This window comes from Protopterus annectens, chromosome 1.part2 (genome assembly GCF_019279795.1).
Source record: "Protopterus annectens isolate FY-2018-M chromosome 1.part2, PAN1.0, whole genome shotgun sequence".
Taxonomy (NCBI): Eukaryota; Metazoa; Chordata; order Ceratodontiformes; family Protopteridae; genus Protopterus; species Protopterus annectens.
The window spans coordinates 393126517-393150727 of record NC_056727.1 but is presented as its reverse complement, the minus strand read 5'-3'; the positions used below and the strand labels follow the sequence as shown (position 1 = coordinate 393150727).

The 24211-nt window shown below is 38.6% G+C and overlaps 1 long non-coding RNA gene across 1 annotated transcript in view; it reads right to left on the bottom strand.

Annotated features, from left to right (window-relative positions):
* The window catches only part of LOC122789277, a 1405129-nt gene that overhangs the window by 564473 nt on the left and 816445 nt on the right, over positions 1–24211 (bottom strand). The gene's annotated exons all lie outside the window — the stretch shown is intronic.

Genomic DNA, 24211 nt, shown 5'->3' with positions numbered 1-24211 from the left:
ATTAACTGGGAAGCTTATGTCACCACTAACATGCAGGCTCAATGATTTCTAGACTTTTGTCAATGGAAATGCCCTGTAACTGCTTGTGTGCAATTATACTATGGGTACAAATATCCTTAACCTGGTACTCACAAACATAAGGGAGCATTGTACCCTCCCCCCAAGTATGATGTTTTCACTGGTTAGGTCAGATCACAAAGTGGTCTCTTTTAAAAAAATATAAACCCAGAATCTCCATCTAACCCCTGAAGCTTTAAGAACTTTTCTGAGGCTAACTACTTCCTATTAAGTGATGGCACAGCTAAATTTCAAGATCCCCCAAACACAGAATATATGGAGGCCTCTGTGGAGGTGTACACAAAAGCACTGTCCAACCATACAAACAGCTGCATGAAAACACAGTACCAGACCAAAATAAATCTAGGTCAAATTGCAAAAACAAGCCACCCTGGTGGAGCCTGATGTAAATAATACAAGTAATATAAATAATATAAGTAATATAAATAATATGTGGTAGGAGATGAATGGGATACAGCAGGACCTTGGTAGAAATGCCAACAGCTGAAGTTTTCTTATGTGCATTGACATGGTGAGAGCTATATGGGTAAAAGAGTGGGTAAATTAGACAGGTGGGATGGACTGCATTTACAGGGAATCAGGCGATGATTACTGAAAAGGCCAGTGCGATTCAGTGTGTCACTCTGACAAGAGATTTTATATAGCATCTGGAGAATACTCTGAAATTCTGGGAAACAGCAGATAGATGTAGCCTCATTCTTCTGGAGATGTTGGAATTGTATCTTGCACTAGAGGTAAACAGTAGTAGCAGTAGACGAAGATATGCGACAGTTAATGCAGAGGATTAAGGCTGTTAATGGACAGCCTCCTGTAAATAAGGGTACAGGATCTGATCCCTTCCATCTCATTTACCTACTATGTGACTCTGATCAAGGCAATTTACATGACAGTAATCTCAGGTCAAAAAAGGAATAATTAGTAGAGCATATAAAATACTGCATGATAACTATAAGAGTCAACAAGAGGAGGTTCAAATAGATTGGGAGGAGAGGTTGGATAAACAATTCACAAAGAAACAATGAGAAGATATATGTTTGTCTCCCAAATATGCAACACAATCTAGAATATTTAGGATTTTTGCTTGGAAATGTTTAGATATTTTTATACCCCAAGTAGACTCCAGAGAAATTTTCCTCATGTAGACAGCAAATGTTGGAGGTGTGATGGGAAAGAAAGATGTACTTGGGAACATATTTTCTGGGATTGCAGTGGGTTGGTGGAATTTAAGGATTCCCCGTGGGATGCACTGTTGGATATGCTGGGTGAGCGGAATGGTGTGACGAGGGAGATGATTTTTTTTAGTTATAATACAGCATTGTAATTGCCTAAACATGGTAAGGCCTTGCTGTGTCTAATTATGGTGGCCACCAAAAAGTAGTTACTAAAAAATGGAAATCAAAATCTAAACTAACTATATTAGAAGTAGTGAATATAGTAACAGAGGTAAAACAACTGGAACTGAAACCTTTAGAAAAGGTAGGAGCAAACTACATAGGAAAAATGGGAATTGTGGGAACAAAACATGCAGGGGAGGAATAAAGTTTAAAAGAAGGCAGGACATAAATAAGCTAAGTGATGCTTGACTGAAAATGATTGGATAGATTGTAAGTGATGTATAATGTTTGCAACTGGGAGTGTGTCAATATGGTTTGTGATGAAAAATGCTTGCAACTAGGACTGTGTTGGTATGGTTTGTTTTCATTTATATAAATGTATGATTGTGCATGTCTTAAGTGATGGCTTAATAAAGATGATTCTTGTTTAAAAAACAAAGGCAGGAATTGAATAATTTGCATAATGTTGCTTAGGTTATATGATATATAGCAATATATGTGAAGTATAATATTTGTTAATGTTAATTTAATACAATTTGATTACTTTTGTATAAATGTAAATTTGCCTGTGTCACCAGTGATGATTCAATAAAGGTGTTAAAAAAAAAAAACACTAAAAACAGACAGGTGATGTACCTATTTAACAAATGCATAACAATAAATAAAATAAGAAAGTCCAAGTCAATTTCCAACTCAAAATTAAGACAGTAGGTTCATAGGTTGGTACTAGGCTATCGGCCCTAGGGCCTATACAAGCCTAGCCATAACAATTTCCTGGCTACTTCTTCCCACAATATTTACTTCCCTGGACCCCTGTCTAGCAGGGTGACTGATGTGATCCCTGGGGTGAATTTCCTATCTCCCATCCAATTGTCAATCAAGGTTCCTTTTGAAGAGGGCCAAAGAGGCACTCTGCCTGACTTGTATGGGCAGTCTATTCCAGGGTCTGGGAAGTCTCTGGGTCAGGAACCTATCCCTCCAGCATGTTTTGTTCATTGTGATGATAAGGTTTAGATCCCTGGAGCATGTGGCTCTGAGGGATTGGAATTTCTTTAAGTGTAGCATGTCCAACAGCTCTGGGTTTGACATGGCCTTGTATGTTAAGCAGAGATTGTCTCTGAGTAGACAATATATGACAGAGTATAGCTGGAGTTTTTTTTAGGCGGTCAGCATAGGGCATCTGCTTTAGGCCTGTGATTCTTTTAGTGAGGTATTTTTGTGGCCTTTCCAGTTGTTGCAGATGCCTTGAGAGGTACATACCAAATGGGGTGTTGTATTCTATAATGGGCCTATTGGGGGATGAGTACAGTGGGACAATGACCTCCTTTTTTCTGGATGAAAAGCTCTTAGTGATGAGGTGTGCCACATAGAAGGATTTCCTGACTGTTGTGGCGATGTGGGTATCGAAGGTGAGACAACTGTCCACCTGTGTCCCTAAGTCTCTTAGCACACTTTCAGTGTTTAGTGTACTGCCACCTATGTGGTAATTCATGGGTACATCTTTTTTCCAAAAACAATTGTCCATTCAAAATGTTACATGACACAAATTCATCTGCCTATGTGTAATATTAATTGTGTTGTTTAGTAAAGCTAGGTAATAAACAATACATTATATTTCCTTTACAAACTTTCTTGCATCTCAATTACAATTATTTTTATATCTGTTCATTCGTTTTTTAAGTGTTTGTTTCCATGTGTTTATTGAACTTGTTAAATGGGATAGTTTGATGATTCTAAGTGGGCCCATTTTTGCTACAGCCTAGGAAGACATAATTTGTATAAAAGAAAACAAATACAGTTGAGTTTCTATAGATGCATACTACTACTGCTACTACTACTACTACTAATAATAATAATAAACACATAGTGTAGTAATTATTAATAAATAAATAATGTATTATTTGTTAATACATAAATGATAATGATAATGGTAATAATAATAACAACAATAATAATAATAATAATCATATTGTAATAACAGTCAGAATATAATAACAATACCAGTAATAAATACATAGTGTAGTAATTATTAATAAATAAATGTATTATTTAATACATAAATAATGATAATGATAATAATAATAATAATAATAATGATAACAGTCAGAAAATAATAATCATCATCATATTGTAATAACAGTCAGAATATAATAATAGTAATAATAAATACATAGTGTAGTAATTATTAATAAATAAATAATGTATTATTTGTTAATACATAAATAATGATAATGGTAATAATAATAATAACAGTCAGAAAATAATAATAATAATAATCATATTGTAATAACAGTCAGAATATAATAGCAATGCTAGTGATAATAAATACATAGTGTAGTAATTATTAATAAATAAATGTAGTATTTGTTAATACATAAATAATGATAATGGTAATAATAATAATAATAATAACAGTCAGAAAATAATAATAATAATAATAATAATAATAATAATAATAATAATAATAATAATAATCTTCATCATCATATTGTAATAGTCAGAATATAATAATAATATTAATAATAATAATAATAATAATAATAATAATAATAATAGCAGTAATGCAGTTACACTTCATGAAAATGCATATTGATAAAGGCAGGCTTTATTATTATATGTTTTAGAGTGTCATTCATTACCTGATTTAAAAGCTAATTAGAAAACAGAACCTAAGTAATGGCACACAACTCCCTATCTAACTCCTGAACCATCGGTCTTGGTGTTCATCAAGAATCTGCGCTGGGCCTCTCCATTTTTCCCTGTTTACCCACCTTAGGTTGCCTATCTGCCACTGCTGCTCAACCTCCTGGGTCTATGCAATGTCATATAATATACTGCATGGTGGACAATAAATGGAAGACAGGGCATATACTGCATGGGTGCACCATAAAAGGATGTTATATCTGCAGAAATTGTTTAGACATTTTATAGCCTGAGCTTCCAAACCTATCCAAATAATAAAGGATTAACGTCTTGTAGGCACCAGGTTGTGGTGTACTAATTAAGAAGGAAAATGGGTATAAGAAATGTCAGATTATAGACTAGTACAAAAAAGGGGAAAAATCCTTATAGGTTCATAGGTTCATACTAGGCTATCTGCCCTAGGGTATTTATAAGCCTAGCCAGAGTGCGTTTGGCTTTCGCCACCCATTTTAAATTAATTTTGCTATGCCTTTTTTTGAGGTTAGTATACTGTGCCTCTGTCTAACAGTGACACAGAAGTGATAGCCGGGGTGAACCTACGATCTCCCATCCACTCATCAAGATTCCTCTTGAAGAGAGTCAATGTAGGACTCTGCCTAACCTGGACTGGGATTTTATTCCAGAGTGAAGGGAGCCTCTGGGTTATGAATCTGTCCCTACAGCATGTCCTATTTATTTCAGTGCTGAGGTTCAAGTCTCTCGAGTGCGTAGCTCGATGGGATTTGAATTTTCTGAGGTGCAGCATGTCCATTAATTCCGGGTTGGACATGGCTTTATACGTCAGGCACAGATCGCCTCTGAGCAGGCGGTATGCCACTGAGTAGAGCTGGAGTTTCTTTAACCGGGCAGCATATGGCATCTGTTTGAGCCCTTTGATCCTCTTGGTGAGATACTTTTGGGGTCTTTCCAATTGCTGCAGGTGTCTGGTAAGGTACATCCCAAAAGTGGCATTGTACTCAATTATGGGCCTGATGAGGGATGAGTAAAGAGGTACGATGACCTCCCCTGATCTAGATGTGAATCCCTTCATGATTAGGTGGGCTATATAAAATGTTTTTCTAACCACTTTGGTCACGTGGTTGTCAAATGAGAGATTGCTATCAACTTGGGTCCCCAGGTCCCTAATGACTTCTTCTGTACTTAATGGATTACCACCTATGTGGTAATTTGTGGGCACTTTGTTTTTGCCAAAGGGGATGACTATACACTTTTTGGCATTTAGCTTGAGGCCATGGCTCTGGCACCAGTTGTCTGTTTCTATGAGGCCCTTTTGGAGGATGCTTGTGTCGGCTGGAGAGTTGATTATGGCACCCAGTTTGCAGTCATCTGCGAACTTGGTCAGCCACAGTCCTTCCATGTTGGCCTGTACCACCAAGAAATATATACCGAACAAGAGAGGTCCCAGGACTGAGCCTTGTGGGATGCCACTTGTAACTGGTTTGGAGTCTGACGTGGTTCCAGCAATTCTAACCATGTTGGTTCTGTCCTTGAGCCAGTTTGCAACCCATCTAGTGACATAGGGGTTTATATTTAAGCTGGTGACCTTATCTATAATGCCCGAGTGGGGTATTGTATCGAAGGCTTTTGCGAGGTCCAGGTAGGCTGTGTGGACCACCTTCCCCTCGTCAATGGCCTTGGTGACTGTTTCAAAGAAATCGACCAGGTTTAAGAGGCAGGATCTGCCCTTAACAAAGCCAAACTGGGTAGGATCCAGTGTCTGTAGGTCCCCAATATCTTTATTTATGAGGTCCATGATGATCCTTTCCATAGCTTTGCAGACCAAGCTAGTCAGGCTTATGGGGCAATAGTTTCCAGGATCCGTTGAGCCACCACCTTTGTGGAGAGGGACCACTGTTGCTGTACGCCACTCTTTGGGTACATATCCTGTAGTAAGGCTAAGATTGAACAGTAGTTTTATATTTGGGTTTAGCTCTTCTTGGAGTTCATGTAGGACGCAGCCCGGGACACCATCTGGTCCCATTGATGCTGTGTTTTTTGCTTTGGAGAGGGCGGCTCTTACCTGAGCATCTGAGATGTCAGGGGGGGAGCACTCTGTTGGGGTAGATATTTGGCCCTTTGGTGGGAGAGGGGAGAAGTTTGCACTGAACCTGTCAGCTAGGATGTTGGCAATGTCTGTGGGCTCGGTGTATTTTTTGTCATTTTGGACTAATTCTGAGCATATCTGGGAATTCCCACCCAGGTTCCTAACATAACTAAAGAAAGCCTTGTGATTATCCTTAGTGTCCTGTGCAATTTTTCTCTCGAAGCTGGCCTTAGACGATTTTATGAGTGCCCTTAGTTTTTTGCTAATACTGATCGGAGATGCCTTCCCTTTTTGGGATTTTGCTCTATCATGTAGTAGCTTCCTCCTTCTATTGTATAGTTTGTTTATGGCTGGGGTCCACCAGACAGGACGTCTGCCTTTGGAGGATTGGGTCTTGGTTTTATTTGGGATTGCATGATCCATGCATTCCTGAAGGTATTCATAGAATGCGTTTATAAAGGATTCTGCGGTCTGGGCCGTATTTTCCACAGGCCCGGGGGCTTTGAAGGATTTCGCCTCCGTTTTGAGGCGTGTGAAATTTGCTTTAGAGAAGTTTTTCACTGTGGTTTTCTGGGCAGGGGGTGGGGTCGGGATGTGAATATCCAGTGAGATTAGTTTATGGTCTGATCTTACCAGTGAGGGATACACTTCTGGTCTGGAGCATAGTGTCCCCATGTTGGTGATGATCAGGTCCAGTATGTTTTCCTGTTTTCCCCTCTTGTGGGAGTGGTAACAAGTTGTTCCATAGCATTTGAGTTTATAAATTCTAGGAACCTTTGGGCTAGGGTGTTGGAGCTAGAGTAATGCTCCCAGTCTATGTTTGGGTAGTTGAAGTCACCCAATATAATGGTGTTTGGAGAGACCTTCATATTTTCCAGTATTCTCTGGAAGGCCAAGTGGGGTTCCTGTGTTTGGGAGGGAGGTCTCTAGCAGGCTATAAACTGGAAGGCAGTTTTACCCACAGTTAGTTGCACATGGATAGTCTCTGATGCTTCGTGCTGTGCCACCAACCTGGAGGTGTGGGTATCTTTGACGAATATTGATACTCCCCCTCCTTTTGTGGTTCGGTCCAAGTTTTGGGGCCGAAAAGCATGGTATGAGGTATAACCTGGTAGTGCTGGGGTGCTCTCGGGAGCCTTGAACCAGGTTTCTGTTACTGCACAGATATCGATGTTCTCCATGCTAAGGAGAGTTTCGAGTGCATGCATCTTGAGGTTTAGACTTCTGGCGTTGAGTAGCATTACTCTTAGTTTCTTATCCCTTGTGATACCTATGGAGGTGGGTTTGTCTTTTGAGCCTTGGCTAAAAAGGCACTATGGGGTAGCAAGAGCCTTTGCCAATATCCGAAAGCCCAGGGTGACAGGTGCAAGCCGTCCCTAGCGAAGCATCGTGGCTTGTCGAGCATGTCATCCCAGGCTGACAGGCATTGGATCCCCTTTGAATGACACCAATACTTAAGCCAGTTGTTGAAATTGATCATCTTGTCTTCATATTGTGGCATCATTCTTGGTGAGGGTAAGATGCTACTCAAGGTCAGGGTCATACCGGCCTGGGCTATATGCTCAGAGAGCTCCTCTATGTCTCTTTTCATGTAGTCCAGGGAAGTACGTCTCAGGTCATTCACACCAGCATGGACAATGACTGAGTCATATTTGTACTTGCCTTGGAGTGACCTGAGTGCTTGTGTTATGTGGCGGATCCTTATGGAATTATTCATTATGGAATAAAGTCAATCTACTGAAGTGGGGTATAAATGCCCTTGTAGATCAGAGTGTAGCATGTGTGCACTATGTTTTTAAGAAGCATGCGAGGCTGTGCATGCCCGTATAAATTCTAGACACATGCAATCTCTAGTACCATTTTGAAGAAGCAGCCAATGTGTAAACATGTATGATAACAGCAGTTAGTTTGCATATAAGTTACTTAGTCATGGTCAAATAAGCTTTACAGTGACGTGTTTGTATAGAATAAAGCTGCTTAAACAGATTGGGCGGCCACGGTGGTGCAGTGGTTAGCATTGCTGGGGTGCCTTCTGTGCGGAGTCTGCATGTCCTCCCTGTGGTCGCGTGGGTTTCCTCCGGGTGCTCCGGTTTCCTCCCACATCCCAAAGACATGCTGCAGGTGGATTGGACACTCTAAATTGGCCCTAGGTGTGCGTGTGAGTGTGCCTTTTGTGGAAGGTTGGACGCCGGGCTGACAACTCGACACCGTAAAACTCCACTGCCATTCAATGTGCGGACAAGGTGATCCGCTGTGGCGACCCCTAACTGGGAAAAAGCCGAAAGAAGAAGAAGAAGAAGAAAGCTGCTTAAACAGATCCCACAAAGACTTGTTTATTTATGTACCAACACAAAAGTGACATGGTGTAAGAACCAGGATGGAGAAGAACAAAACATTTGGAGCCATGAGATGTAAAGGTGACAGTGAAGGTAAAACCAAGAGAAAACAGTGAGAACATAACCATAAGGAAAGAAAGGTAATGAAAAGCAACACAAATTATTTACTCGATGCAAAGCGGCAAGAAAAGGCATAGGCATAAATCGCATTATCAGGCAAGTGGAAAGTTCAAAAAGTTTGTTAACTAAAGAAAATGTTTAAGATAAATGTGTTTGACAAAACAAGTGTGTTTAAAGGTAAAACATATTTTGTCAAAGTGTAAACAAGCATGTTTAAGGTAGAAAGAGTATGTTTAAGGCATGACTGGGCTTGTTTAGAGTGAAATGAGCACAAGGAAAGTAAGCTGGGCCTAAAAAAAAAGGCAAAGGGTTTAAATGAGCAAAAAGAATAATAATAAGAAAGGAAAAGGAGGACAGTAGATAAAAATAAAGCAAGGCGACTGATCTATTGGGCAAAGTGCTGTGTTTGGGCATAATTACAACTTTGTTTGATATCGATAAAGTAAGTAAAGTCATTCAAAGTATCTCAGAGTGTGTAAAAGTGCTTACAGTGTGTGCTTATTAATGTGAATGTATTTCAAAGAGTTCACTGTGTGCGAAGTGCCACTATCTTGTGTAATTCAATTGAAGCATGGTTGTCTGAAGAAAGTTCTTGTGCTGAGTGTGGCTGTTCGCAAAGTGCCACCATTACAGACGGCTTCCTGTACTATAGAGTTGCCTGGTAATGTGCCACCATTTTGGGAACATTTCAGTGTATTAGCATATAGTCATTTACAAAGTGCTCATACCTCAAAAGGCATTGAATTTGGACAAGCAAAACCTGATTATTTGCATTGTGCGATTGCTTAACATGTTTCTTGTATTAAAGAAAGGTGTTTCTTATAAAAGATTACAAGAATTCTCAGTTGCACTGAAAAGTTCTTGAATGTTTCTTAAAGCGACAGCTTTAATACGTGATAATGTATGACTCTTCTATACCTGCATTTGTCGATAAATTTCCAAGCAACTATTTTTACATTTTGCCTTTACCAATTCCGAAAGCCAATGATTTTAGCATTCTTGCCTTTACCAATTCCGATAGACGATGATTTAGCATTTTGCCTTTACTTATTCATAGGCTCATAGGTTCATAGGTAGATACTACGCTATCAGCCTAAGGACCTACGTAAGCCTAGCCAGCAAGGTTCCCTGGCTTACAACACCCAAGAAAGCTATTTTCCTGTGCCACTGTCGAGAAGAGACACAGAAGTGATCCCCGGGGTGTATTTCCTATTTCCCATCCACTTATCAAGATTTTTCTTGAAGAGTGCTAATGAAGAACTTTGCTTGACATAGATGGGTAGCCTGTTCCATAGTATGGGAAGTCTCTGGGACAGGTATCTATCCCTCCAGCATATCCTGTTTATTTTGGTGACAAGGTTTAGGTCCCTGGAGTGTGTAGCTCTGAGGGATTGGGATTTCTTTAGGTGTAGCATGTCCAACAGCTCTGTCATAGCTTTATATGTTAGGCAGAGATCACCTATGATCGTATGCTATGCTATGCAATATGCTACGGAGTAAAGCTGGAGTTTTTTGAGGCAGTCAGTGTAGGGCATTTGTTTGAGGCCAGTAATCCTCTTTGTGAGGTACTTCTGTGGCCTTTCCAGCTGCTGCAGATGTCTTGTGAGGTACATTCCAAAAGGGGCATTGTACTCTATAATGGGTCTAATGAGTGTCGAGTAGAGGGGAACAATGACCTCTTATTTCCTGAATTAGAACCCTTTTATGATGAGGTGTGCCATGTAGAAGTACTTCCCGACTACTGTGGTGATGTGACTATCAAAGGAGAGACTACTGTCCACCTGGGTCCCAAGGTCTCTTATCATGCATTCACTGTTAAGTAGATTGCTGCCTATGTGGTAGTTCATGGGTACAGAGTTTTTACCAAAGGGGATGACACTGCACTTTTTGGCATTGAGCTTGAGGCCATGGCTCTGACACCAGGCATCTCTCTCAGCAAGGCCCTTCTGTAGGATGTCCACATCATTTGAGGACTTGACTATGGCTCCTAGTTTACAGTCATCTGTGAACTTCATTAGCCAGAGGCCTTCTGTGTTAGCCTGTACTTCAGAGAAGTAGATACCAAACAGGACAGGTCCCAGGACGGAACCCTGTGGTACTCCACTTGTCACTGCTTTGAGGTAAGATTTGGAGTCTGCAACATTTACAGTGTGGGTTCTGTCATTGAGCCAGTTGGCAATCCATCTTGTGATGTAGGGATTTATAGCTAGTTTAGTGAGTTTAGCTATAATTCCAGAATAGGGGATGGTGTCGAAAGCCTTGGCGAGGTCAAGATAGGCTGTGTGAACAAACTTACCCTCATCTATGGCTTTGGTGACTGCCTCAAAGAAGTCGATCAGGTTCAGGAGGCATGATCTGCCTTTCACAAACCCGAACTGGGTGGGATCCAGAGTTTGGAGGTCACCAATGTCTTTGTTTATGCGTTCCATGGTGATACATTCCATGGCCTTGCAGACCAGGCTCATCATGCTAATAGGTCGATAGTTCCCGGGATTAGTGGTGGCTCCCCTTTGTGGAGTGGGATAACTGTTGCTGTGTGACATTCAAAGGGCACAAAGCCTGATGTGAGCCTATTATTGAACATGGTGCTTAAGTGGGGCGCCAGTTTGTTCTGAAGTTCGTGTAAAATGCAGCCTGGGATGTTGTCCGGTCCCATGGATGCTGTGTTTTTGGCTTTAGAGAGTGCAGCTTTTACCTGCATAGTTGTGATTACAGGGATTCTGCATTCTTCCTTATTGAAATTAATAAAAGCATTGCAAAGTCCAAGAAAGTATTCCGTTAACCTCTGTAAAGCAGTAAATAAGTTGGAAAGCTATTCGGCTGAGTTTTATAAAGCATTAAGAAATTTGAAAAGTTTGTGTGTATATCTGTACCAATTTGCACGACCCTTCACTGGTATGTGTTAATATGGCAGACGGATTTCAATAACCATAACCGCTTGTGTTTGACCAGAATATTGCAGAGAACTGGAGAATATTTGAACAAAAGTACGAAATTTTATACAAGCAGCTTATGCAGATAGAGATGCATACACAACAGCATTTATTTTGCTAAACCTAGCAGGATCTGAGGCTATAGAAAGAGAGCAATCATTTGTATATGCATCAGCAGTGTATGAAGGTGAAGGTGCAGACTGTCATATTGTTGTGCAAAATGAGTCCAGAGAAGACCGGCGTGTTTAAAGCATCGGTTCAGAAAAATGTGCAACCCCCAAATGAACATTTCTTTAGAGAGGCATTTGTTTTACACAAGACATCAGAAGCCAGGGGAAACATTTGCAGCTTACATAACGACTTGAGGAACAAAGCCAACATATGTCAGTCTGGTGACTTCAAAGATGAGCTGATAAAGGATAGACTTGTATGTGGTATTGATAGTGCTGCAGTGAGGAAGATTTTGCTTTGTGACAGTGATCTGACATTACGCAAAGCAATAGATATTTGTCAGATCCATGAGGTGACAGAAAGGCAGACTAACATGCTTATAAGTGACAAAAGCATGGTTTCAGTAAGCTCTACAGCAAACCTAGACAGTATTCAACATGTGGCAAGCAGAAACAGGCCTAAGCAAAGAGCGACCATAGGAATTTCAAAGAAGGTGCTGAGTATTCTAGAAAGGTCTAGGAGAAGTGCAAGCTCCACCATCTCAGTGCCATACAAGCATAAGTCAGCAAAACCCAAGTCTAGTTTTATTGTTAACTGTTGAAACTGTGGTGCAAATCATGAATCTAAAGGAGAGAAATGTTTAGCATAATGTCAGCAGTGCCATAAATGTAAGAAATGGAACCACTTTCAAAAGTTTTGCAAATCAAGAAAGCTTCACACAGTTGTAAAGAAAGGTTGTACCAGAAAACAAGTTGATTAAGTAGAGCCAAAACAATCAGCTTTCTATGTAGATGATGTATCAGTACTGGGAAAAAGAGTCGACCCAGTAAACTTATTAACAAGGAGTAAGTGTTGATCAATGGGAAATCCATAAAGCTCAAAGTAGAAATGAGATCAAAGTGCAATGTTATATCAGCAGATACATTTGCAAAAGTGAGAATCAATGAACTCAATGTAACCAGCAGTGCAAGGCTTGTTGCGTATGGAGGTGAAGAAATTCAAACCGAGGTTTCAGTAATACTTCCATGTTATTTGGCTGAGAACTATTACAACTTATTATTCTATGTAGTCCGATGACCAGTGCAATCTTTATTATGTCTCAAAGATAGTTTGAGAATGAATCTGCTTTCTTTCGCTAAAGAAGTTCATCATGTGAGTGCAGTTCCAAGTTCAAGTTTTGCAGTAGCCATTGTCTCAGGGTATGCTGATGTTTTTGATGATATGTTGGGCAAGCTTCCAGTTGTGTATTCTATGAAATTAGACCTTGACGTGACTCCAGTGGTCAGACCAGCAAGAAGAGTTCCAATAGTTATGAAAGATAAAGTCAAAGCTCGGTTGGATATGATGGTGCAGCAAGGTGTGATTTGTCCAGTCACAGAACCAACTAAATGGGTACCATCCATGGTAGCCACTCACAAGAAAGGCTCAGATGAAATCAGAATATGCAATGACCCCAGAGATTTAAACAAAGCATTAAAGAGGCCATACCATCCATCTATGAAAATGTGCACAGTAGAGGAAGTTGCAGCTCTAATATCAAATGCTACAGTATTTTCTGTTTTGGATGCAAAGAGTTAATTTTAACAAGTGATGCTTGATCACAAATCCTCATTTCTAACCACTTTTGGTACCCCATTTGGCAGATACAGATTTCTAAGGATGCCATTTGGAATAAATTCTGTAAGTGAAGATTTTCAGCATGCAATACAACACATTTTTTCAGGTTATCCTTGTCCCATAATAGTAGACAATCTATTAGTTGAAGGCAATGGCGAAGCAGAGCATGAGAGAAACCTCAAGAAAGTTCTAGATAGAACATCTGAAGTAAATTTGAAGCTCAGTCCTCTGAAGTGCAAATTCAGACTTCTACAAGTAACCTACATAGGGCATTTGTTTACAAGTACAAGCTTAAAACCTGACCTAACCAAACAAATAGCTATTTTGGAGATGTCAGCAACAGATAATGTGCAGAGTTTACAGCATTTTCTGGCCATGGTCAACTATTTGGGTAATTTTATACCAGATTTCAGTGAGATGACAGCACCATTAAGAGAGCTAACATGAAGAAATGTTGTATGGTCAAGGTTACAACATCATCAGAAGGCGTTTGATGACCTTAAGCAGAAAATTGTGACCCTTCCCATGTTAAAGTACTATGATGCAAATAAACCAGTTGCCCTATCCTGTGATGCTTCTAATTTTGGTCTTGGTGCAGTTATTCTACAAGAGGGCAGACCAGTAGCCTATGCATCTAGGACACTTACTAAAACTGAGATGCATTATGCTCAAATTGAGCAAGAACTTCTAGCAATAGTTTTTGCATGTTCCAAGTTTCACAATTATATTTACAATTGAGCTCTTCAAATTGAAACTGATCATCAGCCTCTAGTTACTATTCTAAAGAAACCTATGCATTTTTCTCCAGCGAGATTACAAAGAATCATGCTCAAATTGTAAAAGTACAATTTCAAAATGGTCTACACTAAAGGTAAATTGCTTTATCTGGCTGATACTTTATCCAGATCACCTAGAAGTACAACAGAACTGTTTAATGCTGAAAATTTTGACTTTGATATAATTTCAGTGTATCATTTTTCCACCACTAGACTTAATGAGTTCAGAGATTACACTATGGCTGACCAAATTTCACAAAAGCTCACTCACTACATAATAGTTGCATGTCTGTCAAAGCAATCTGGTGTATCACTTGAGGTGCAGTCATATTTTACCTATAGATTTGAATTGTTGATGGAAGATGGTATTTTCAAAGGTCCTAAAATTGTTGCTCCTGCTTCATTACATCATGAATATATTCAGGTTTTGCATCATGGCCACCCAGGTTTACTATCCACTAAAGGAAGTGCAAGAGAACTAATATTTTGGACCTCATTATCAAATGATATTGATAGTATTCTTTCTTCTTGTTCGATATGTAATAGTACTAGAGCACATTTGCAAAAAGGACCACTTCATCTAAATCCAATACCTGAACTACCTTGGTCTACTGTTGCAACTGATAACTTTAAATGGAATAATCAACAATATTTGGTTTTGGTAGGCTCCTACTTGAACTGGTTTGAGATTGATCTTTTACCAAACTTAATCTCAACAGCTGTTATCACTAAGCTTTAATGTCATTTCTCAGTTCATGGTAGTCCTCACACCTTTATTTTGAAAATGGTACTCAATTTACTACCAGTTGTTTCAGAAATTTGTCAGAGAATGAGATTTTGTACATGTCATTAGTAGTCCTGAATATCCTCAATCCAATGGTCTAGTTGAACGTGCAGTAGAGAGTGCAAAGCAATTACTTACAAAGTAAAAGCGTGGCATTACCAATGTATTCTTGAATTTACTTAATCTCAGAAACTTACCTTGTGATGATATTATTGCATCTGCTCAAAGACTACTTTCCAGACAAGCTAGTACTATGTTACCTATTTCATCAAGTATGTTGAAGCCTAACTCTAAGAACAATAGAACCATCAAGGCTCAATTGTTACAGAAGCATAATATCCAGAAATCTAATTATGACTGATCGAGCAGTTTACAAATTTGTTGAGGAAAGTAGAGACAGTATGGATCCAGACAACAAAAGGTTTTGATCGAATAGGACAGATAACAGGCATGTGTGCTGAGCCGAGATCTTATTGGGTAAGCTCCGAGAGTGTAGAGTATAGAAGGAATCTCAGACATCTTCTTCCTGTACCAGAATCATCGCCATTGTAATCACACCATCTTATCATTGTATCTGTGATGCAGACTCTAAATCAAAGACTGAGTCAGACATTGTTTCCAGACCAGTATGTGTTCAAAAGTTTGATTCTGTTCCAGAGAGTAATTCAAACATTCCTCAAGTCAACCATTTTGGAGAGACTGTTCCATTTGCTAAAACTGATTCTCAATTCTATGTCACAGCCTGTGTCTGGTGACATTAAACTGATGGCAGTTAATGGAATTGTAAAATGGTTAATTGAATGTAATTATGAAATGGTATTTAAATGAGTATGTGGAGTGAGAATGTATTCTGATGCAGTTCCCTGTGAGGAATGAAAGCGCTAGAATGCAACATATGCCACATATAAAACAGCAATAAGCTACATTACAAGTTACAGTGGCATATCTGATGTGTATCAATTACTGGTAGAGAATTTATACCAAAAAAAACCAAGAAAAAAACTGAAATGTGTACAACACAAAAGAATCCAAAAAGGCAAATAAAGACAGAGAGAAAATAAATTAATAAGTTCATAAGACTCTGACATTATTAGCAAAAGACAAGGTGGAGTCACCACTGAAATAGTTCTAAAGTGAATGCAAAATCAGAGTAAACACAAGGAGGTAAAGTGAAAAATGCATGGAAAATAAAATAAAAGGAATAAAAGTGGCTATGGTACTTCCAAACAGCAGGATTAAAATATGACATTCTCTTTTCTAGCAGAATGTAGCAACTTGACCCCCACCACACACACATTTCTAACAAAGCATCGCATTACTTGTTGCTTTTTGTGCTGTTTTGCAGAAGAGGATATATGTCATACTGCAGTTTCAGTACTGCTTTTAGTTTGAGGGCAGAAAATTCATTTTTAAACAATTTGTCGTTGGCTAATAAGCTTTCTGCTGACATTAGCCTGTTATTAGCTAAAAATGAATGGTAAAGTTACAACCTTATCAGATTTCTTGGGATAAGTGTGCAGTACCCAAGTTTCTCATATTGCTAGAGTAAGCTCTTTTAATCTTGTCCATCGCTAACATTTTTAATATTTTCAAACATTTTTGCTTTATTGTCATTATCAGGCCTTATTCTTTGAATCATGAATCTGTATACTTGCTAGCTTATCCATATTAAACATCCAGTCAAAACATTTCATTGCCTGTAACTCATGAGTTAGAAGCCATGACTAACAGTTCTTAGTTAAGGTTTGTCATCGTCCATTCAGTCAGTCTCATCTCTGTCCATTTATGTTATCAGTGACTAACCTGATAACTGAGAGGACAGAATTCTTGTCCAATTTGGTCTACTATAATCACCATACTACTGAGAATCTGTAGCCGAAATATGATTTACACTTAAAAATTGGCACCTCTTTGGCAAAGTTTGCATGCACACACCACCAGCATAGGTTACAAAAAGACAATGGAGGCAAAAGACATGTAGAAATGAAGCTTGGGTTAGTAATCCACTAACTAGAATATTTTCTCACTTAACAGTTTCAAAATAAGCAAACAGTACCTTCATAACAGTGTTCAGTCCATGCAATTCTTGCATGGTACAGGCTTTTTTACTAACCAAGAGAAAAGTCCTTGGTTGCTGGCCTTTTCCTTGTCCAGTTTTCAGCTAAAAGCAGTTGATCTCACAGATTGCAGTCCATGGGTTAGTCCCATATGAGCTCTTCCAACACACCACTCAAGTCAAATGAACCTTGACATGATGAATTAAATTCATTAAGTTAGCCATTTAGGCAACTCTCATTTATAGCATACTATATGGCGGTTAAGACCTTATGATCTAGCTAATTGTTGTAAGAATGTTCTCCATTTCCGTTCTTCAATTATACCTTCCAATGAAACATTTAAAGGCACAGACACATTTTCCATAAACAATACAAGCAACATGTCTGCATGAATGCCAAGGACAGTGTGTGTTTTAAAAAACTGTGACAAGGAAGTTCTTGCTATGATTTATCAAATCATGATACGGTTTTGGAACTGCAGTTGTAGTAAGGAGCTCTACAAAGGTGTACCGAGTTCAAGTGTAAAGCAAGGTGTGTGTATTTTATTTATTTATTTGGTCCTTAATATGTTTTAGGGATGACTTTTTGATCTTCTTTTGGTTCACAGCTGTTGTCTGGGGAACACCAAATGGATTTCTGAGGTGTTTGACTAGATTATCTTGATTTTCAACCAATAATACTAAAATCAAATTATCTTTCCTCGCCATTTCTCATTTTTAATTTAGTTGTTTAATATATGATAAACGAAGTATTGACTGCTTACTAGACATTAGTCTGACAATAATACACAGTAGGTAACATTAAGAAAATGAGGTCCTGTGTTGTGCAAAGGAATGGAGTGGAGTGGGGTGGGGAGTAGGATACAACCTTAAGTGCTAGTAGTAGCATGGTTATGCGACAACTTAAAAATGTGTGTGTGACTTTTTGAAGAGTTACGTAGTTTATAACATGGCTGGACTCCAGTATTCATCACAATGAAAACCTTATAAATATACATTTCTTATCCTACTGATCTGACCTGATCTACAGAGTTAGTAATGTTCATTAAGGACTGGTTTGTAGAATTATAACATAATGCACTAAAGCTGATATTCTGTTCCATACCCTGATAGTTAGTTATATCACTGCTGTCACAGACAACACTAAGTGACACTTGTCTGAAAAGTGGCATTTACACAATTAATTACAAAGTAATGAGTCACCCTTACCACATGGCTATACATGAATAGTACCAGAATAAGCACTGTGAGTTGTTGAATCCTAGTCGAACTGTTGCTGCTTGCTCTAGTGCAGCTGATCCTCTGCTCTGTATCAAAGAAATCCTTTGTCCTCCTTTTCTAATCACCTTGATATTTTTCAGTAAATCTGACACTGCTCTTATGCCTGCTGTTTTACCAGTACTTAACTGGGTCATACTGATCTGTTATGGCTATAGCCAAGCAAGGCATTCTTTTTGAACAAGACAGTATAGATCACACTTTTGCATGATACTGAATGAGTATACAATAAATCTTGTAAATGCTTATTGTCTGTGTCCTTTCATGATAATTACTTAGCAACAGCTAAACCATCACAGTAAATACATACATGTCAATATGTTCTGCGTGCACATAATCACTGCTGACGTGAGTTATGTGAGCTGACATTAGGGCTGTTACATATTAAGGAGTAGCTCCAAAGATACCATTATTATACTAAGGCATAACTCCAAAGATATCATAATTAAAGAAAATGAAACTCGATGTCTGTTTGAAAAGAATCCATTTGCTAGGTTGGCTCAGCTTGTACTGATTTGTACTTAAAGTTGTCTTACATGCTGCTGTTGCTACAAAGATATTTTACACAACTGAGACATCCTTTTGCAGGGGTGAAATGTTAATATCATGAGTGAATTACACCACAATCATTGGTCATAACAAGTCATATGCCTTATAATTCTACCTCATCATTCCTATCTGAAGAGACAGTTTGAAATGGGACCACTATGCCAGAAAGCCAGCCTAATTTTTGTAAAATTATTCTTATTAAGACACCACGCAAATTCATAGATTCTGGTTACCTATACTTGGTTTGAGTGCCTATACATGAATTTTGCTGTGAACTTTCACTGCCTTGCTGTTGTGGTTTGGTACCTAGCTTTTAGACTGGAAAGTTAAGCAGGTGCTTATGGTGATGGTGATGATGAATATGCTGGACTTAAACTGAATTTCTATTTTATTGAGAAATTAACTTATCTGTATTATACTTGTACAAAAGTAATAACTGATCTAATAGTTATCAATGCATCTTCAGTGTTGTCATTTACATTTTAAGCTTACAAATGTTTCAGAAATGTACTGGATGTCTGAAAGAATAACGTCTGCAATGGAGTTACAGATATGAAAGCATGAGTAAGTGTCCCTTTATAGGGCTAAAATAAACATTGTACTGGTCATTGTACTGCACTCTGACAATTTACACATCACATTTATTTCAGTGAGAAAAGCTACTCACAAATGTGTCTTACTGTCTCATAATGTAGGATTAAAATATTATAAGAAATCCAAAAAGAAAGATGTTCCTTGGGTTAGTAGAAAATGACTAATCTATACCTCTTTCTCCAGTCGATTATCACAAGTGATGCCATTGGATATTGGGAAACTGGGTACTTTCAGTGACACTGACATCTAGGATCAGCATGTCCTGTATGGATTTAGAGGGGAGGAGAGGAGAGGAGAAAAGAAGAGAAGAGAAGAGACGAGACAAGAAAAAGATGGTGGTTGTAGGAGCCTCCATTGCCATTATACCAAAGCAAATGCATATCAAGTAGATTCTACATAACAAAAAAAAAAAAAAAACACAGATGAGGTTTCATATTTTTTATTCTCAGAAGTAATTGAAAACTATGCACCATCTATGCTACACAAAAGGAGGATAGACTTTGTGCATTACCTAATTAAGGGCTAGGATAATATGCAGACACACTGCAGTTCTACAGTAGCAGCTGAGTACATAGTTCTGACAAGATCAATATGAGTTTCATTATTTTCCTCCTAAAAAAAAAAAAAAAACAGCAACAACAAAAAAAATATAGTGTGTGATAGTTCAAGGGTGTTGTGTCATGCTGGGGGCAGTAAATAACGGGTCTATATTAGAACATCAAAGTTTCACAACTTTGAATGTTCTAATATCGACCCCTATTCAGAGAATGCTGAAAATAGCAAGGCTGCGGAACACTGAATTTCTTCCTAGGGAAGGAATTCGGTTGGCCGTTCCTGTGGCTTTGCTATGTTCAGCACTGTGGTGGAAAGTTACAGGTCGGGATCAGGTAAGTGTGCGATTGTGTGGATGTGAGGGTTAGGGCGGGGTAGGTGAGTTAGGGTTAGGGCGTGGGTGAGGGGAGTGTGTGATAGTGACGGACCTTAGGGTTAGGGTTTGGGTTAAGGTAAGTGGATAGCTAGTGGTTTGTGTACAGTTTAGTGTAGGGTTAGATGTAGGATTTTAGGTGTATGTGTGTGGATTGCTGTTTGTTTGGTGTGTTTGTGTTGTGTGTATGTGTATTGGAATAGCAATTTTTTTTCCTTGGAAAAAATTCGCTGTTCTGCATTTTCGATGTTGTCAGGGTTCGCTGAATATGGGTCGATATTAGAACATTCGACATTTTAAAATGTCAATGTTCTAATATAGACCAGTAAATAACAGGGGATTTGTTATTATTATGCAGCTCTGATAAATCTGAAGATGTAAACGTGAATGAGAAGTGTTCTAGAATAGCACATAGCCCTGGTAAGAACTGATGACTTCATTCCTCGAGTGAGAGTTCGGTGCTTTATCTGATGTACCTGTTACTGTTATGCTTCTTGGAGTTGGTTCACTACATACAATATGGGGGGGCTTATCAATTATGTCTTCTGCAATATATATCAATTTACTCCCAGGACCAAGGGCTAGCTTTTACTTAATCACAACACAGGATCCTTGCTGTATGCATAATGCTGGTATACCTGAGATGGTTGGACATTCTTATAGTTTAGAATCTTTCAGCACATGGCCATTTAACTAAGGCGAATGTCAATCTGTCACTCAGGTGGCATCCACTTTTTCTGGATTAAACACTGAGTCAAGTTGTTGGACTGTGTTGGCCAAAATTAAATTGCAGTGATCTCAAGTACCTTTCAATCAAGATTGGTGATTTGTTTTCAAAAATTCTTACATTTCTGTATCAATGGAGAGACAGAACATATTGTGCAGTGCTACAAACAGAGTTAGTTTATCTCATCAAAAAATATTTTTTTCAGACGCTGTTTTGGTGATACAAGGAGTATGAAAATCCACTTCTGTATCTGCAAAAGTCAGCTTTCACACTTGAGGCTTCAGCTAACACTGAGGATCTTGTTATTACAACATGAAATGGAGATGAAGCAAGTGCTTATCACTACACAAGAATGTGGGGGACTAGAAGCCAGGAATATAACATTTTTGACCATGTTTTGTTGCAAAATCCATCCCTGCTGTAGCATTTATTTAAATAGCATGCCCTAGCTGCCAGTTTAACAATTCAATGTACAGTATGTTTTGCACAGAGGTATACCTTTCTGCCATGTTCCATGACGTTATTAAAGCACAGAAACTGCAGGGTACTACGCTTCAGTAAACTGTGAAAGTGGTGCAATTTACTAATATCTTTGGATTTTGAAAATTGTTGGGGATGGGAAAGCCCTATTCATTTATTGCCAGGTGCATTTTGTCACTGCAACTTATACAGAAGGTTCTTTACAGAAGTATGTAAGTATGCAATTGCAAAATATTAGAAAGAAAGAAGGAAAGGAAAGTAAAACTCTTTTAATTCTTCAAAGAAAGAAAAAAAAAAACATCTTGCAAGTAATGAAAAATATCCATGCCTAGACCACAAAAAGTCTAAATGGTATTATTCATTCCATGCTTCAGTTGAGCCTTGCGTATCAATGCCATGATCAATAAGATGAGAAATGAAAACCAAAGGAACTAAACTCTTTAAAATTGTTTGTGATCTTGCTAGGATATCTTCATTATAGTATAAAGCCATTCAAAAGCTAGATGCTTTCAGAGATTCTCAGAAGACATATGTGCACCAGGTAGGACTCTTATTTATCATTTCTAGGAATAGTCAGTGTTCTCTTTCAAAGTAAGGGCAGTTACTTCATTGACAACAGCAGAAAGTCTGAACATATTACCACTAAACCATTTTTAAGGTCACTGTAAAGGCAATCCTCTGGCGAGTCTGTTAATAATTAAATCATAAAATAGTCTGAGATAGAGCTAACACGTGTAGGTAATTATGCTCCTTTGGCAGGTGTTCAATGGTATCAGCATATAATAAATTGCCAAAGGTCCTTTCAATCCTGCTAGCAACTGCTTATTTGCTCTTTATATCATAAAGCAAGCTGAAATGTGCAGTTCAAAGATCATGTGTTACAACAAAGTAAAAGCAATGACATTTATGCTTTGCTACAACCTCCAAATAATAGCTCTTTGGCTCCCTAACAACAGCATTATTACTCAAATAAAAAGACTACTGACAACCCAGTAAAGCAGAAGCACTTAAAACACACAAATGAGAAAGTAAGCTGCAAGTCCATTAAATAATACAGTTCAAAAATACACTGATGCTAGATATACTGACTAGCAGCCTTTTGTCAGCCTGTCTTATCGAACTGCTCACCTGTCTGTTCTACCGGTCAGTGAATTTGCTTACAGTTGAGTTGTCTGTCTTTCCACGTTTACATGTTCCGATTTCACCTTTAAAGGCTATCACAAACTCTTAAAAGCATTCAAAAATAATAACACATTTTCTTTCATGTATATGAGGTAAGCAAACTGAATGGTGCAAGGATCCACTTAGTAAGGCTGAAAAAATCTAATTTACTAAAGATTATCTCATACATAACCTATCTGTCTGTCTGTTTTTCTGCACCCATATTAATCATCTTGATAAATGTCCATTCACAGTCTCCACATCACTGGATTCGATAAGCTGCTGTCTGCTAGACTTCATGCGAGGGGTTATGATTTGCTGGTAGCCAGAATGCAGCAGCTATAAAGGAACATTATGTGTTTGTGCCACAACCATCCCCCAATCTTGGGATCCCTCTTGGCACTCTTACAGTTACTCCAGTACCTGTATTCCCTTCATAGTTCTCCAGTACCTGTATTCCCTTCATAGTTCTCCAGCACCTGTATTCCCTTCATAGTTCTCCAGCACCTGTATTCCCTTCATAGTTCTCCAGTACCTGTATTCCCTTCATAGTTCTCCAGCACCTGTATTCCCTTCATAGTTCTCCGGTACCTGTATTCCCTTCATAGTTCTCCGGTACCTGTATTCCCTTCATAGTTCTCCGGTACCTGTATTCCCTTCATAGTTCTCCAGCACCTGTATTCCCTTCATAGTTCTCCAGTACCTGTATTCCCTTCATAGTTCTCCGGTACCTGTATTCCCTTCATAGTTCTCCAGTACCTGTATTCCCTTCATAGTTCTCCAGCACCTGTATTCCCTTCATAGTTCTCCAGTACCTGTATTCCCTTCATAGTTCTCCAGTACCTGTATTCCCTTCATAGTTCTCCGGTACCTGTATTCCCTTCATAGTTCTCCGGTACCTGTATTCCCTTCATAGTTCTCCAGCACCTGTATTCCCTTCATAGTTCTCCAGCACCTGTATTCCCTTCATAGTTCTCCAGTACCTGTATTCCCTTCATAGTTCTCCAGCACCTGTATTCCCTTCATAGTTCTCCAGCACCTCTATTCCCTTCATGGTAAGCATAACAAATAAGGCAACTGACCCAGCTAAACTGACCTTAGCACTACTACAATGTTCATTAATAATGATAATGAATAACCTGGCATGCAGTTGGCAGGACTGTCTGTACAAATAAATTTAAAAGCCTTAAATGGTCCTACTATCTTTGTTGAAATCAGTATTGCTAAGCTATGATGTATGGTGTCTTCACATTATTGATAAAAATGTAACAGAATATGTTGGGGTGTTACCTATAAGAGATCAAAATCTGTAAACAGTTTGTAAAAGATGCTATGAATACATAACTTCTAAAATTTTCATAATAGATGACATAAATGAAGACTGAGATTCAGATCTAAACGAGTTGGTAACTCAAACTGGAAAGGAAGCATAACATCCTGAAGCTAGCAATATTAAGCTACTATAACTCAATGTTAAATGCACCTGTAATAAAATCCCAGATTTCAAAACCTAGTTGTCATCCTCAAAAGCTTGTGTTCTGTCTT